Source organism: Melozone crissalis, unplaced genomic scaffold (assembly GCF_028551555.1).
Source record: "Melozone crissalis strain CALT ecotype California unplaced genomic scaffold, PUWL_Pcris_2 ptg000018l_1, whole genome shotgun sequence".
NCBI classification, from domain to species: Eukaryota; Metazoa; Chordata; class Aves; order Passeriformes; family Passerellidae; genus Melozone; species Melozone crissalis.
This window is the reverse complement of record NW_026535796.1, coordinates 20,377,923-20,392,406: the sequence shown is the minus strand read 5'-3', so window position 1 is coordinate 20,392,406 and position 14,484 is coordinate 20,377,923. Positions and strand designations below refer to the sequence as shown.

General features: G+C 40.4%; 1 pseudogene; it reads left to right on the top strand.

Annotated features, from left to right (window-relative positions):
- The window catches only part of LOC128936231 (cytosolic phospholipase A2 epsilon-like), a 37,241-nt pseudogene that overhangs the window by 7,040 nt on the left and 15,717 nt on the right, over positions 1-14,484 (top strand).

The following is a 14,484-nucleotide window of genomic DNA, read 5'->3' as shown; positions in this document are numbered from 1 at the left end:
CTCTTTACCAGTAATGTAGTTACATTTACATAAAGATTGTTAGAATCCAGCGTATGTTTTAGAACATACCTGAAGTAATAATAAAAAAAATGATCCTGTGGCCATAATCTCCAGTGTAGAGGGGGCTGTGGGGCCCTTTCCGCAGCTTCAATTCATTATTCATACCATAATTTCTTCCTGCCAAATGAATTTCTGAAAGTTCTGTTTGCTGTGCACAGGCATTTAACAACATAGACATTCTCAGACACTTTATTTACCTCCTGGTTTTGAATGCCTTCTCTCCTCTGTAATAAATCTTGGCAGAAAACTGGCACTAAAGGCACAGACTTGTCTAAACTGGCCAATTTCTGCCTCTTACAGGTGTTGAGTTTCCTAGGTAGCTTTGGTAATTGCCTCAATTTTTGTAAGTCATAGCTTACATAGATAATCATTAGTAGGGAGCTATTAGAAAGGATAACATGCTTGTAGCAGACCTTGACTTCCAGGAGATGTAAACAGGTATAAACTTTCCTTAATGCAAATGCTCAAACATTTGCCTAAGTACTTGTTTCAGTTTGAGAGGGCTTTGCATAGCTGAGAGATAAACTGAATAACTACTGGATTTGGTTTAGTAAAACATGCCTGGGGCTGTGCATGGAATTTAGCTGTTCCCTACCTATAGGGCAAAGCAAATATGTTCCACTGCTAAATTTTCAGGGGAATGTAACAACAATTCACAATTGTGTGGAGCTGGCTCAGCTGATAATGCTGAGATCTTCCCTCCCCTGTTTAGAACACAGACAGGTAAAATATCCTGTGCCTTACATATGACTTTGAGCAACAATGATTAATTTATTTTTCAGTTTTGGAATACACCCATCCATAAGCCAAATACTCTGTTCTTTGTAGCCTGATGAAGATCATGCATTTTTTTGGCACTTAGCCCACTTGTTTTGATGTGCTGCTTCTGTACCTCACAGCAAAAATTGTTAGCATTTAACAGTCAGCTCACTGAAGACATTCTGGTACAATTCCTGGTCATAAACTTGAGCTGATGGGCAAGCAGGATGGTTATATTAGGCACTGGCTTCTATTTAACATGCCTTTCAAGTACCCAGTGTTTTATAAAAACATCAATCTTGCCATTTTTTTTAACAACTTCATAGCCTGGAAATTACTGCATTTTTTGTGCAATTTCCTTTGATGACCTTCATTCTTATAGCGATGGAAATGATTTGAGATTAAACTAAATTTTATCATGATGGATTCCCCATGGTCCCACGCTCTACATACTTCAGCTGATGTACTGTCTTGTCTCACTGATTTCTTATACTTTGACCTTTTTATCAGCCTTTGACTTTTGTCACAGTAGCAGCACGTTTGTATGTGCTTTCTATTATTTCACTCAAGAGTTACTCCTTATTATTTTAATTGAAGTCTCTCAGAAAATATCTTCCAATAATTTCATCATCTTAACCAGCTCTGCTGTATTTCGCTTCAGATTGTCTTTTCCAAATTTTGGTCATTAGCTTTCATAACAGCTTCTTTCTTTGGCCACCCCTTTTTTTTGATGATCTTGCATATTGTGACTTTCTAAGAATTACTGATCTATTTGTCTTCTGCCATTATCTGAACTTCTCCTTGAGCACTTTCTGAGTATCAGTGACCACCTACCTATTGGTCACTGAAGTGGCCATCTGTTTCTTGGCCCACTATATGCTGTGCCTTCAGTATTATTTGTGTGAATATCTTTTTGCAAATACACAAGTGGCATTATAATAAGTTTGGCTGTTTTATAACTTACACAGATCCTTGCTACTGGAACTGCTATCTAACACTTCCCTATTCCTGAATCTGCCTCATTTTAATGCTATAATATTTTTTTTCATTAGTGCTTTGCTCAGAAGTCCTTGAAAGTTTCCTTATTATTTCATAGCCTAACTCAAGGTGACTTTTTAAATTACGTATTATTTATAGATATACTATTTATACCTTCCCCTTTTGTTGGAGATACTCAGTTCAGGATCTGATGATAACATATTTGTATGCAGATTAAAGCTCTTCATGTAGCAGTTGCAGTCAGACCTCAGGGCTGTTTGCATTTTCTCCCCTGCAAAGCCTCATCCTCAGACATCCACTGCAGTCATTTTATGCTACTTCTACCAAACAAAGACCTCTTACTACTATAATCATACATTAACTGCAGAACTTAATACAATCTGAAATTCCTTCTTTTCTTCTGCTTCTGTTCCTAAACAGTGAGAGAGGGAGCCATCCCCAGCGCTGACTTACCCTTTGCATTCAGTCTCTTAAGTACAATCATGATTCAACTCTCTTTCCTTTCTATAAACTTGAGCTGTTTTGATAAATATTCCCCAACTGTTTGCACAGTTAGAGAATCAATATGACCACCTGCGCTGCAGCCATAGTAAGCATTGTCTGTTTTCTCCTTCTTTTTGCTGATACCCTGCTTGCTCTAGCTGCTGCTAGGAGACATTTCTCTGAAGATGTAAAATCCATCAAGAATATGTGGTTGTCACAACTTCTGCAGACCCAGATGGTCAGGCCTAGCACCTTCAACAAGGAATTGGAGATTACCTTCTTTGAAATTAAGGACTGTAGTCAAAACTATTCCCTGTCCATCAATCAGATAACCATCCTTGGTAAGGAAAACCTCTGTTCCCACAAAGCAACTAGGAGTGTCTGTCCAAAGCCATGTGTTGTGGAGTCCTGAGACATTCCCTAAGGTGCTAACACTCATCCTTAGTCATCCCACTCTCATGAAAATTATTGTTTTAAAAACAAGCAAGAAAACTTAAAAAGAACCCCCCTTCTCTCCAATTATCCAAGCACTGCATTATAAGAAGACTTTTTTGCGTAGGCCTTGATTCTACCTACAGCACAACACAGGCTGTTGGCCAATAACAAACCAAATTTGAAGCATCTCTGATTTCCAGATTCACTGAATTTTCTCTTCATATTGGCTGCTGATGGTCATGTGTACGATTTAATATTACTGGCTAAATGAACTTTTTCAGCTTATTTACAACAACTTAACTTTCCTATTCACCCTCTCTTTCCACACCTTCTCTTTATGCTTAGATAGCTACAGGCTTTAGGGGTCAACAAAGGCTGTGAAAAAATGCATCTTGCTGCCTATTATGTTTTTGCTGTGATGCCAACTGGAAGAGACAACTTTAGCAGAACCTTGGTACTTTTCAGTGTTTGGCTGTGTTACAGTCAACACATATATTCAATGTATTAAGATACATCTCCTTTGTTTTGGTTTTTTTTTTTCAGCAGGAAGAAATGACACCTTACTCCTTGCTTACTGTAAGAATCATAAAGTTGAAAAATGCTCATCAGGCAGATTTTTGTAAGTATCCCATTTTTTTATTGATGTTACATTGTTGTCAAATTACTATATCAGCCCCTGTTTCTGCTAGATATTGCACAGATGCAAAACACTGAAGTCATACTAGCTAAGAAATCACAGTTGAAGGTAGTTTATGCCACATAATATCTATTTGCATTATCAGAGGTTTATTTGGTTATTGGGGTTTTTTCCACATAATTTATCTGACAAGTTGGCTGTTTCAGGGGCTTGAAAATATCTTAACACCAGTTTAAACACACAGATGTTTATATAACATATCCATGACAAATGCACAGAATATAGAGATGACATACTTACACACCAGTCCCTCTTAATGCTTTGGTTGTCCTGAGCATCATGACATCAGCTGACTCTTGCCCCCAGTGAAAAATGTCTAACAGAAATCTTTTGGGGACTGTGATACATGGTACATGCAAAGTGTTCTGAAAATGTGTGATACTTGGGATACACAGCCCTTGCCTGTGGTTCACATTCCCAGAGATTTTTCTCTGAAAATTTTCTCCTGCCATTCCTACATGTGTCTCATGAACTTGGCACATCACTAATTACACAGTTTTGCATATCCCTTTATCAAACTGTTCTTCCTCCTCTTGTTTTGCATTTTCTTTCCTTTTTGAGAGATCATGATGAAGTTTGCTGAAGCCATAAAATCCTACAGATAAAATTTCTCACCATCCCTTTCTATTTCACTCATTTTGGTGTTTCAAGACCATGGATGTCAATGTCACCCTTGTCAATTTTCCAGTCAAGTGGAGAGAAGTGGTCTGTTCACATTGTCTGTAATATTGGGCTGAGAAAATAGAAGGAATATTATAGTATAGTAGAAAAGGTCAAATTAATTTCTGTTCCTTTTGAGAGCTATGAAACACTGCATATATGTGCAAGACCTCACCTTCATTCCTTGGAACTGTTGATTTAATTTTTCTTAGTATCACCTTTGATCTAGAAAATTGAACCAGGTAAGAACCATGATTCAGCTGCTTATGCAAAGGGATTGCACAAAGTAAAATGATTCTGCATTCTCAGAAAACAGTGTTACAGTTGTGACCTTGCCCTTCATGCTGAAGATAGGGAGATTTCTGAGAAGCCTCACTTAGTGAGTTGTAGACATTTTGAAAATTCCTATTATCACCAAAATGTACACCCTGGACTAGAACTCAAGACATGTGGGCTCAGTTTTTAGCTCTGTTCATGGACTTATTGCATAAGAAGTTTAGGTAAATTTATACATCAAAACATTCTGTGCCTCTGTTGCCCTATCTACAAAACAGAGTATCTTCTCCAATACCTGTAGTTTCTCTCTTATCTATTTAGGTGATGTGCTCATTTTGAATCTCCTACTATTGTAGAGAGATTTCAATTAAGGTGTTAGGTAAGGCCTAGAAACAGTGGGAAGTGTTTTCAGATTCTTTTGTTAATTACCAGTCAATAAGGCTTGGGAACCAGTTGGTGAAGAAAATTGTCTTTTCTTTCTGTCAGTAATTCCCCAGCTAATCTGTGAGCCTGTTTGAGTCTGTTTCTTAAGGATGTCATAGAATGAAGTGCTGTAGACCAGGGTGCTGTTGAACAAGGAAGATAAATAAAATCAGATAGCTCTTTGTTGGCTAAGTAACAACCTATCTCTGCTTTCAAAGAAGTTGAAGTCTCACAGGAAAAATAATGTGATACTGGAATTTAAAAACTTAAGTACAATTCAAAAAATATATATAGTACCTTTCAAGTCCTTGATTTTGCACTGCTATTGATGTTCTTTTAGCTTAGCGTTTTTATTTTAACATTTGAATGCATTTGAATTATCGGAAAACTAAAATAACTAGACATGCTTCTATGTGCTAATGAGAATAATAAAATTATATTTAGATAGCCTTTTTTCAGCAATATGATCTTTCCCCTGGAAAACTGATCAGAAGCATCTGATACAAATGCTATCTGACTCTGAGATATCTGTAGAAGACTGGCAATTTTTGTAATAACATATGCCAGACTTCCCTAAATTTTCAGTTTCCCTGTATTAAATCCAGGAGCAAGCCACCTTTTCAACCAAGTGCAGCCACTTCTGACTTGCTTTTTCTACCTGAATGCTGGCTTCCCATCTTTTTCAGCATGTGCAGTGCTCCATTCCATGATTTTCTCTATTTGTTGCAAGTGCAGTCACATCAGGTCATTTGGTCATAGAGTTTCTACATTTTTCTTTGACTTACTTGCCAAATCCTGGCTTCAGGGAACGCTACTTCTGTATATTTCCACTGATATTCCTCATGATTCCATGCACCCAACTTAATCTTGACTGTTTTTTAAAAAATATGCACCTCAAGATTCATGGGATGTGTGTTTCACAAGCCTGGGATGAAATTCAAGTTTATCCTGAAATCGGATGTTACACCTTTGCCTGTGTTACACCTTTGCCTGTAGACAACACATGCTGATGGAGTTTGGCACACAATTAAAAAAATTTAACCGAAAGGAAAACAGTTCACCCCTCCTGAATGGGTCAATTGGCCCCTTTCATATCCGTGCTGTCACCCCACCCTTTTTGTGGTCTCCTCCATATGAGTGATGTCCCTCTCTAGCATCTGCTTCATGCTGCATATAATTGGTTTCTGTCTTGTCTTATCTTACCATGCAAATGCTCTTGACGGACCTGGGCTAATTATTTTGCACTGTACTCCTAACTAACCTTTATGCCAATTAGTAATCATGGGTCAGACTCAAACATTTCTGGCACTCCCTGCTCTCACTGTGGGCACTGGAGAGAAAGGCACCCAGATAAGATCACTTAGACTCATCCTGCTGCCCTGCAGGCACTGAGTGTCATCACCAGGCCCCAGTGCTCTATGCAGCTTGGCTGTGAAGGTGGTACCGGGACTAGAAAGGAATAAATCCCATTAAAGTTTGAGTCTCTTGCAGTCTGGTGTCTATTTTGCAGTGGTTTTCCCCTCCTCAGTCCAAGACTGCATGCAGCCTTTGGTAAAATAGTGACTTTTTAGGTCACCGGTGTGTCCATTTGCTCCTTCTCAGCTGGAAGTCAGTGCTAGCGCTTTTACAAAAGCTCATGTTTCCTAACTCTATTCATGGTGTCACTTCTACAGAGCTCCCCATATGTGGGAGGAATATCTTGTCAGGATGAGAGGGAAAATAGTCTATTATCTTATTTTCTTGCTGATGATACCCCTTCCAGTGTTTCCCAAAAGAAAGGAAAGGGAGCTGGGTGATGGGAGAGGAGGACCATGGTGGCACAGATTCTCCAACGCTTTCCAGCTGCTCTCCTTAAACAAGTGAGTTATTGGGTGGCCACATAGAGCTGCACCAAGCTCCCAGCCTGGCCATTTTCACCATCATTAGTGTTTGTTTTATGGCAGCCTCTAGACCCCGTGGCTGAAGCTGACACCTGCCCCACAGACAAACAGAGGATCAGTGAGGGGGTCTGCCTCATCTGGCATGTCTGAAGCCCAGGCACCAAGAGAGGGGATTTGCCCTGAGGAACAGAAGTGGAATAAGCCTCTTCCAGATCCTTAGCACAGGTGAACAGACCTGCAGTTATGTCATCTCTCCACCACTACTTAGTGCCACGTGAAAGAGCAAAGCTCTGCTGGACTCCACTGGATCTCACCTGATCCTGAAGATCTGAATAAAGAGGTCTGTGTGACAGTACTCCTGTCTGAAGCTGTGGCAGCCTCCATGAGTACCAGCTGATTCCACATTCCAGGAGATGACCTTTGCTGTTGGAGTGCATGTTCAGGCTCGTTAACACAGATGAGGTGAAGAGTGGTGGTGTCAGGTCTGGCTTGACACATTTAGCCTCAGTGGTGCTGAGTGTTTGCAATGCTCTTCCTGGACTGCTGAGGTGGATTTGAGCTCTGTGTCCCAGTAAGAAATTACCCAGAGTGAGCTTCAGATTGGCAGGTGCTTTTTATTCTGGGACACAGTAACTTCTCTGAGAGAAGTTTTGCCAGATCAAGAGGCTGTCAGAGCTGAGGTAGGAAAGTCAGTGCTGGGCTGAAATGTGACTGCACTCCAGTATATTTTCTGCTGTAGAAAATAGGCACATATGGAAACCTTCTCAGCTATGGAAACAAACCTGTTAGTCTTAGCTGGGTTGTCAGAACAATCACTCCTCTTCCTTAACTCTTCCTTCTGTTTTCAGATCTTCCTTTGGTTTTTCCCCTTTGAATGAAGAGAGATCTCATGTACTTATAAAAGAGGAGATCAGCGACTTTGTCCTCTAAGGTCTTATAAAATTATTTTGTGGAAGCTTTTATACTATCCCTTCAGAGAAAATGAGTCAGTTCTGAAACACTACACTTGGAACCTTTGCAAATCAGAGTTGTTCTCCAGAGGCATTAAGGGTTATTTTTGCTACAGAAAATAAGTGCAAAAAAATTAGGGAGATTACATCTAGTGCAGGTGATACTAATGGCCCTGTCCCAGGAAAGCAAGTGGTGCCAGTGGGAGCACAGTGGCACAGGAGGTGACCCAGGGTATGAAACTTTGAGCTGGGACTGCAGCAGGTACTGCACCCACTGAATCTTCTTCAGGGAGAAAATCCTACTTTGCCACTTGACTTAAATGGCTGGACTGGGTAAAGGGCTCATTCACAAGAGGACTCTGTTCATCCCTGGTCAAAGACATCACTGACTAAGCACAGTTCACCTATGAGCTTTTGTTATTTCCACAAGTAAGGCACAGAGAGCAATATTGTGCTTACAAATAAGTGTTGCACCAGGATCCTGGTAGAGCTCTTAGCTGAGTCCAAATCCTCTCTCAGATAGCAGTAGGAGGTAAATCTTCAATACTGTTCGTATTGTACTAAGCTGGTGAGGGAAAATGTTCCCAAATATCATGTCCAGCAATTGAGAAATGGGAGCAGTACTGCTCCTCCTCCTGGGTGAACTGTAGTAAAGTAGGATTCAAGGCGAAACCTGTCTGTGCAGGTGAAGAATATTTCACTAGGAGAAAATTATTTCTTCGTTTTGGTGTTACGAAATGCAGTAACAGGACAGATGGGATTTTGTAGTTTACCTTCATTGTTCCTATGAGACTAGTTTTTCTTTTATGCTTTACTTTTCAGTGCTGTAATTTTCTCTTTACCTGTGATGGAGGTGAGTGATTTTAGCACCTGATGGTTCATCTCAGGTGCACATCACAGGACTGTACTCTCACAGACTAGCACACATAGCTGCAGTTCTGAACTACTTCTTTTGGTCTTGTATTTTTAACTGATCCTTAGCTGTCAGACAGAGTTGAGAAGCAGTCTCACCATCATAAAAATTGAATCAGAAGCTGCAAATTGGAAAAGAACACCAGAGTCACTTAGTGCTGACTTTCAGAGAGACTGTGAGTTCAGATGTCTCAGCATTCACATGAGGTGACATTATGTCATCAGGGAAGTTGCAATATGTGCACAGTAAGGGCCTGGCATGGCATGAAACTGCTAACAAAGCCCAGCAACTGCATTACAACTGGAGCATGAAGAAAATGTAAATAGAATTTTTATGTATTAGCTCTCAGGTAGCAATGAATAAACTGGAACATTTTCAGTAGCTCTCCTGTACACTTTTTTCAGGGAGAAGAGAGAGCAATGTAAGGTGATTAGTCATTTCAAGGGCTGCCATATAATAATGGTATCATAATTATCAGAGTATTCAGCAGACATTCAACTATCCTGTTCTTTTTTATTTATCTCACTGTTTGCCTCACAGTTTAGCTTCAGTTCAAATGCAGTGCCACTTCTACAGAAATACGTAAGCTCAGTTAGAACCACAGCATGGGAAAACTGTCTGTAAAATTAAAGGAAAACATAGAAAATCACAGGAATCCTATGGAAAACAATAACATCTCCACATTGGTAGGGACTGTAGATGAATTGTGGCAAAAACAGATGTGGCGCAGTCCCCTTTCTTCACAGGAAGAGAATGTTCTTTGTCCTGGTGGTATCACCTCACCCCATATTCAAGGTCAAATTTGCGTACAGGAGTTACTAACACTATTAAGTAATTTATTTGTCTGTGACCAACTGGCCTTGTTACAGCAGAATCACACAAAGTGGCTGAGGTGTGAAGGCACTTCTGGAGATTGTGTAGTCCAGACCCCTGCCATAAACAGGATTGGCTTCGGTAGGTTGTTCAGAGCCACATTCATTTGGGGTTTGAACATCTTCAAAAGTAGAGACTCCATGACCTTTCTGTGACAGTGTGTGGTGGTGTTTACACTGTTATGGTGAACATTAAAATTTTATTTATGTTTCAGTGGGATTCCCTGCATATTGGTTTGTGTCCCTTTACCTTTCACTGGGCACTACAGAGGAGGGTCTGACTCAGACTTATTCATTTTCCTCTCCCCTGATCAGGTATTTACACAAATTGATAAGACCCCGTAAGCCTTCTCTGCTTCAGGCTGAAGAGTCTCAGCTTCTCCCCATAGAGCAGATGATCCATTCCCCCATTCTCTTTCTGGACTTTTTTGTTCAGCTCACTTCAGCATATCCTTACCTCTCTTGTACTGGGGAACCCAGAGATGTGGCCTTGTCAGTGCTGAGCAGAGAGGAAGGACCACCTTTCCAGCTGCTGGCAGCACTCCTGGTGCAGCTGAGGAGGCTGCTGGCCTCGCTTGCCACAGGACAGCTCACGGGCTCGTGTTCAACCTCACATGCACAGATGCTTTTCTGCAGAGCTGCTGTCCAGCTGGTCGGCCCTCAGCCCATCCTAGTGCTAGGGGTTTGCCTCCTCCTGTGAAGGACTTTGCACTAAATCAGTTCAGAAATGGTAATTTCTGAATTACATCCCCCCCCCCCATCCACTTTGGCAGTTATGGAGATGCTGGATTCATGTTTTTGAAACTCTTGAGACTGGCAGTTGTGTGTGCATTAATGAGAGGAGGGATGGTCCAGGTGCCCTGAAGCCACATTTAGTTCTTGGCCATTGTACAGGCTTTGCAGATCAGAGGCAGTGGTACCATTTATCTGGATTAGTACATCACAGCTCAGCAGGCTGTCAGGCAGCACAGGGAGGGAAGAACTTTCAGTTATCAGACAGATCAACAAACAGAGCCCTCCCACTCCTAATAAATTAAGTGTTGTACTGGTAATTGCCAAAGTCAACATATTATCCTGTCACCTCCATCATGTTAAAATCTGAGATTCTGTCGTCAGTGGAAATAATTTCAAAGACAGGCAAATCTACTGCCTTCTAGGGAGAAAACTCCTGACAGTGTCAAGAAATGCCTTCAAGATACAGCATGAAGTGTTACATGGGGATCTCCATAATCGACAGGTATCTCCCCAGAGGATGCCACAGTCACAGGGTCTCTGGATTTCAGGCCCCTAAAAATAAACACCTTGTGTTTAGGTAAAATATCCCAAAGCCATGTGTCCTGAACAAAGACATGGGGATGAATTCACTTCTAACTTTGAGGAGCTGCCTCAAGACCTGTACCGTGCTTACAGATGGTAGGCGCTCTTCTCCCGGCTTGTGAGGTGGTTCTCTCTGTTGACTGCCATAGCACCTGACTCCTCCTGTTTTCTGGCAAAAGCCTGTGTTTACAGAGCAGGATGGATCAACCCTTCTAGCTGCCGCTGGAAAGCTTCCTGTACAAGGTCTGAGAATCTCTTTGGTGTTCACTTGGTTCAGGGTCTATGTGAGATGGTAACTTACAGCAAGTGCAGCCTCACTCCACTCCCTCCATCTGCAAGATGTAAATCCTCTCTGCCACTTCACTTTTCCTGGGAAGAGATGTGAAGTAGAAATTAAATTCCTGGTCTTTCAAGCATCAGCAAACACCAGGAAAAGGCTCCAGTTCCTACTGAGCTCCTGAAGCAGCAATTGTACTGCTGGTAGGCCTCTCCCTTCCTACCCCGCCTAGGGAGACGAGGATCAAGGTCACTGCAGTAATTAATTTTCTGTCATAAAGAGTTAATAACCAGGTATGCCAGACATCTACTATCTGAATCAGACTTAAATCTGATTCTTTTGGTATTTCTCACAAAGTTCAATTGCTACAGAGACAATTTATGTGCAATCCCTCTCTGGGTCTGAAGTTAATGTTGTGCTGCCTCTGTCACAGTTTTGCCTGCCAAATTTTGTTAATATGGAGCAATATAAGATTCTGAATATACATACTATTCTATTTGCTAGCTAGGATTGTATTTTTTTCTTTGAATGTATAAGAATTATGCATGATTGTTTGAATACATTGCTTATTAAAAATAGTGTTGAGATGAACAAATTAATTTTATCCAGCAGTGTGATTTTTATCTTCCTGGTTTGGCCAATCTTTATCAGAAAGAACTGGCCATTTCTCACCCATGTTTAAGCTGAAGAACATAGCGAAATGTCTCCACTGCTTGTATCATGCCTCCTCTGCTAGATACTTTCTGCCTCTGTTTCTACAGTAAGCCAATCTGATTGCTATGTGAGGCTCTGGTTGCCAACAGCTTCAGATGAAATATTCCACACCAAAACCATCAAAAACTGCAGAAATCCTGTGTGGAATGAAACTTTCTACTTCCGGATACAGAGAAAAGTCAAGGTAAGCAACCCAAAACCTCTCCTTTTTATCTAATCTCTGTGCAGAGTCTTTCAGTTTGGCCCAAAACCCCTAAACTAGAAATATCTTCTAGTGCATTTCTGAGTTTACTTAAAATTCCCCACACAAGCTGAAGCAAAGCAATTCTGGCTTTGCTGGAACCCAATTTACTCCTAACAGATAGTTTTTATTTACGTATGGGTAATGAGAGTCTGACCTCCTTGGGGAAGGCTTGGGACCCGTCACAGTGACAGTGACAACATAGGGAAACTGAAATGAAAATATAAAATTACACTGTAACAGAAAAACACGTCTTTTTCTGAAAGGACATGAAGTAATGGCAGGAGATGATGCCAAATTCTTGTATGATAAAGATCTTTAATCAGTTTGCTGCTGATACTTGAACTACCCTTAAATACCTGTGAACAGGTGGCTGAAAGCAGAAGGTCCAAGGATCTAGAAGAGTGATTATTGATATGAAGTAATCTCTATTGCCTCTGCTGATATAAAGCAATATAGAGCTTTTGGTAATCCATACTCCTCCCTAGCAGATGGCATTTTTTATGAGATCTATTTAAAAGCATAACAGCTGACTCAAAAGAGATCTCAGTTCAGCTTTAATTTATAAGACTAAGACCTGGCTCTTTATACTTGCTTTCTTACTCTCCCTTCTCATACTTTTTCATCAATTATTTTCTATTTCCTCTCTGTAAAGCAGACACTAAGCCTGGAAGAGCTGCAGAATGTCATATTTCTTGTATGCCATACATGCTAGTGAACTGGATATTTTTCATTTCTTTTCCTAGAATGTTCTGGAAATTACTGTTTCTGATGATGACATCATTCATGATGATGACCATGCAATTGTGCTTTTTGATGTTGCTAAAATCCCCCTTGGGGAAAGAGTTTTTACAGCATTCCCACTAACCCCAGAGGTAAGAGTTCTGTCAGACATTTAGTACAGCTTGATGTCCATTCTCTCCCCTCCGTTAAAGAGGTGTACTGTCTCTTCTGGTTTTACCACCAGGACCAGCTTGGTGGTAAAGATGTAGCAAAATTTATTAACATCCTGGAAACTGCACATCAGTGACAAAATAGATGGCCTTCTCAAATTCCTGTTGGTTTCCTTTCACACTGGTCATGGCCAAATTTGCAAGCCCCAGAGTACATGCAATTTTAGGGAAGTTTTGCACTTTCAATAACCTGATAGAAAATAACAGTTTATGTAATCCTCACAAAGACTATAAAAACCAAAACAATGCAAGCACAGGAAAATGGCCTGTTTACACAATATCTTACTAAACACTAAGCCTTAGCATATCATGTTCTTCTCTGCCTGCACATGGCAGCTGGCAGAGAAGAAAGTGTGAAGTAGGTTTGTTAGGGAAATTTACAAGCACCAAACACCCTTCATTCTTCAAGTACAATTGAGTTCCTTGGGGAAGAAGAAGCTGCCTCTGTCATTTAATGCTGATAATAGCAAGTACAAAACAGAATATTTTTACTCGTTAAAGGTAAATGACACAGTGCTTGCAAAAATTAAGGTCACTTTGATAACCTCTACACATGCTACTTGAGACACCTTTTTTTATTTTCAGGGGAAGGAGGAGCTGGAAGTTGAGTTTTTATTGGAGACCATGTGAGTAAAACTCCATTACTGTTGGCAGCTTGGAGTTCTGCATTAGTGCAGGGAAACCTTTTGTAGATCCACTACCATCTTAATAGCCAGAGACAAGTTTTTCTAGACTTAATATGTGCATTAAAAATCATTATATGAAAGGGAAAATGCCATGATGTGGAGAAGGGTTGAGAATTTTTAATTCTGTGACTTTCTCTTAAGATTTTTGACTTACATAGTTCAGAGTTGGCTGGCAAACCCCACTCCAGTAAGTCTGCAGATTTACTGGACAGTGTTTTCTGGGAAAGTCATGGCTGAGGAGAATGTTGCTACCCAATTTGTGTCATGCCTTTGCTACTAAGGCTGTTGCAAGGACTTTCCAGGTGCCTTACAGCAATTTAATAATTTCTGCTGGGTCATTATGTGGCATCTAGTGACAATGGAGTATACTTGCAGAAGTCACAAGAAGGAGTAACAAAAAAAATAGTCATAAAAAATTTAGAGAGAATAATGTGTCCTGCTCAGGACAGTATCCAGAATGTATTGTTTATAAAATACATGTTGTTTGTTTTTGTTTTCCAGCCAGGATCCTCCTGAAACCATCATCACAAATGGGGCAATAGTGGTAAAATAATGTTTTGTTCTTTTGTATTCTTTCTTTACCACATCATTCCTTACCACATCATTCCTTACCACAGCTGACTATAATGTCAGTGAGGGAAACATTGTAAATCTTCATTCTTTAGTGATACTTTCTCTTAGGAGCGTTATCTTTAAGGAGAACAGCATGATCTTAGATGTGCCCTCTAAGATCAAAATTATAATTTTCCCTTGTTTTCTCTGCATCCATTGAAAATGACAGCATGTTTAGCATAGCACCATCTTCCCATGTGACAATAAATTAATTCTCACTTTCACTGTGTCTGGCAAAAGTGTCCAGCACAGCTGGCCTCCCCCCTTCAAACAATGA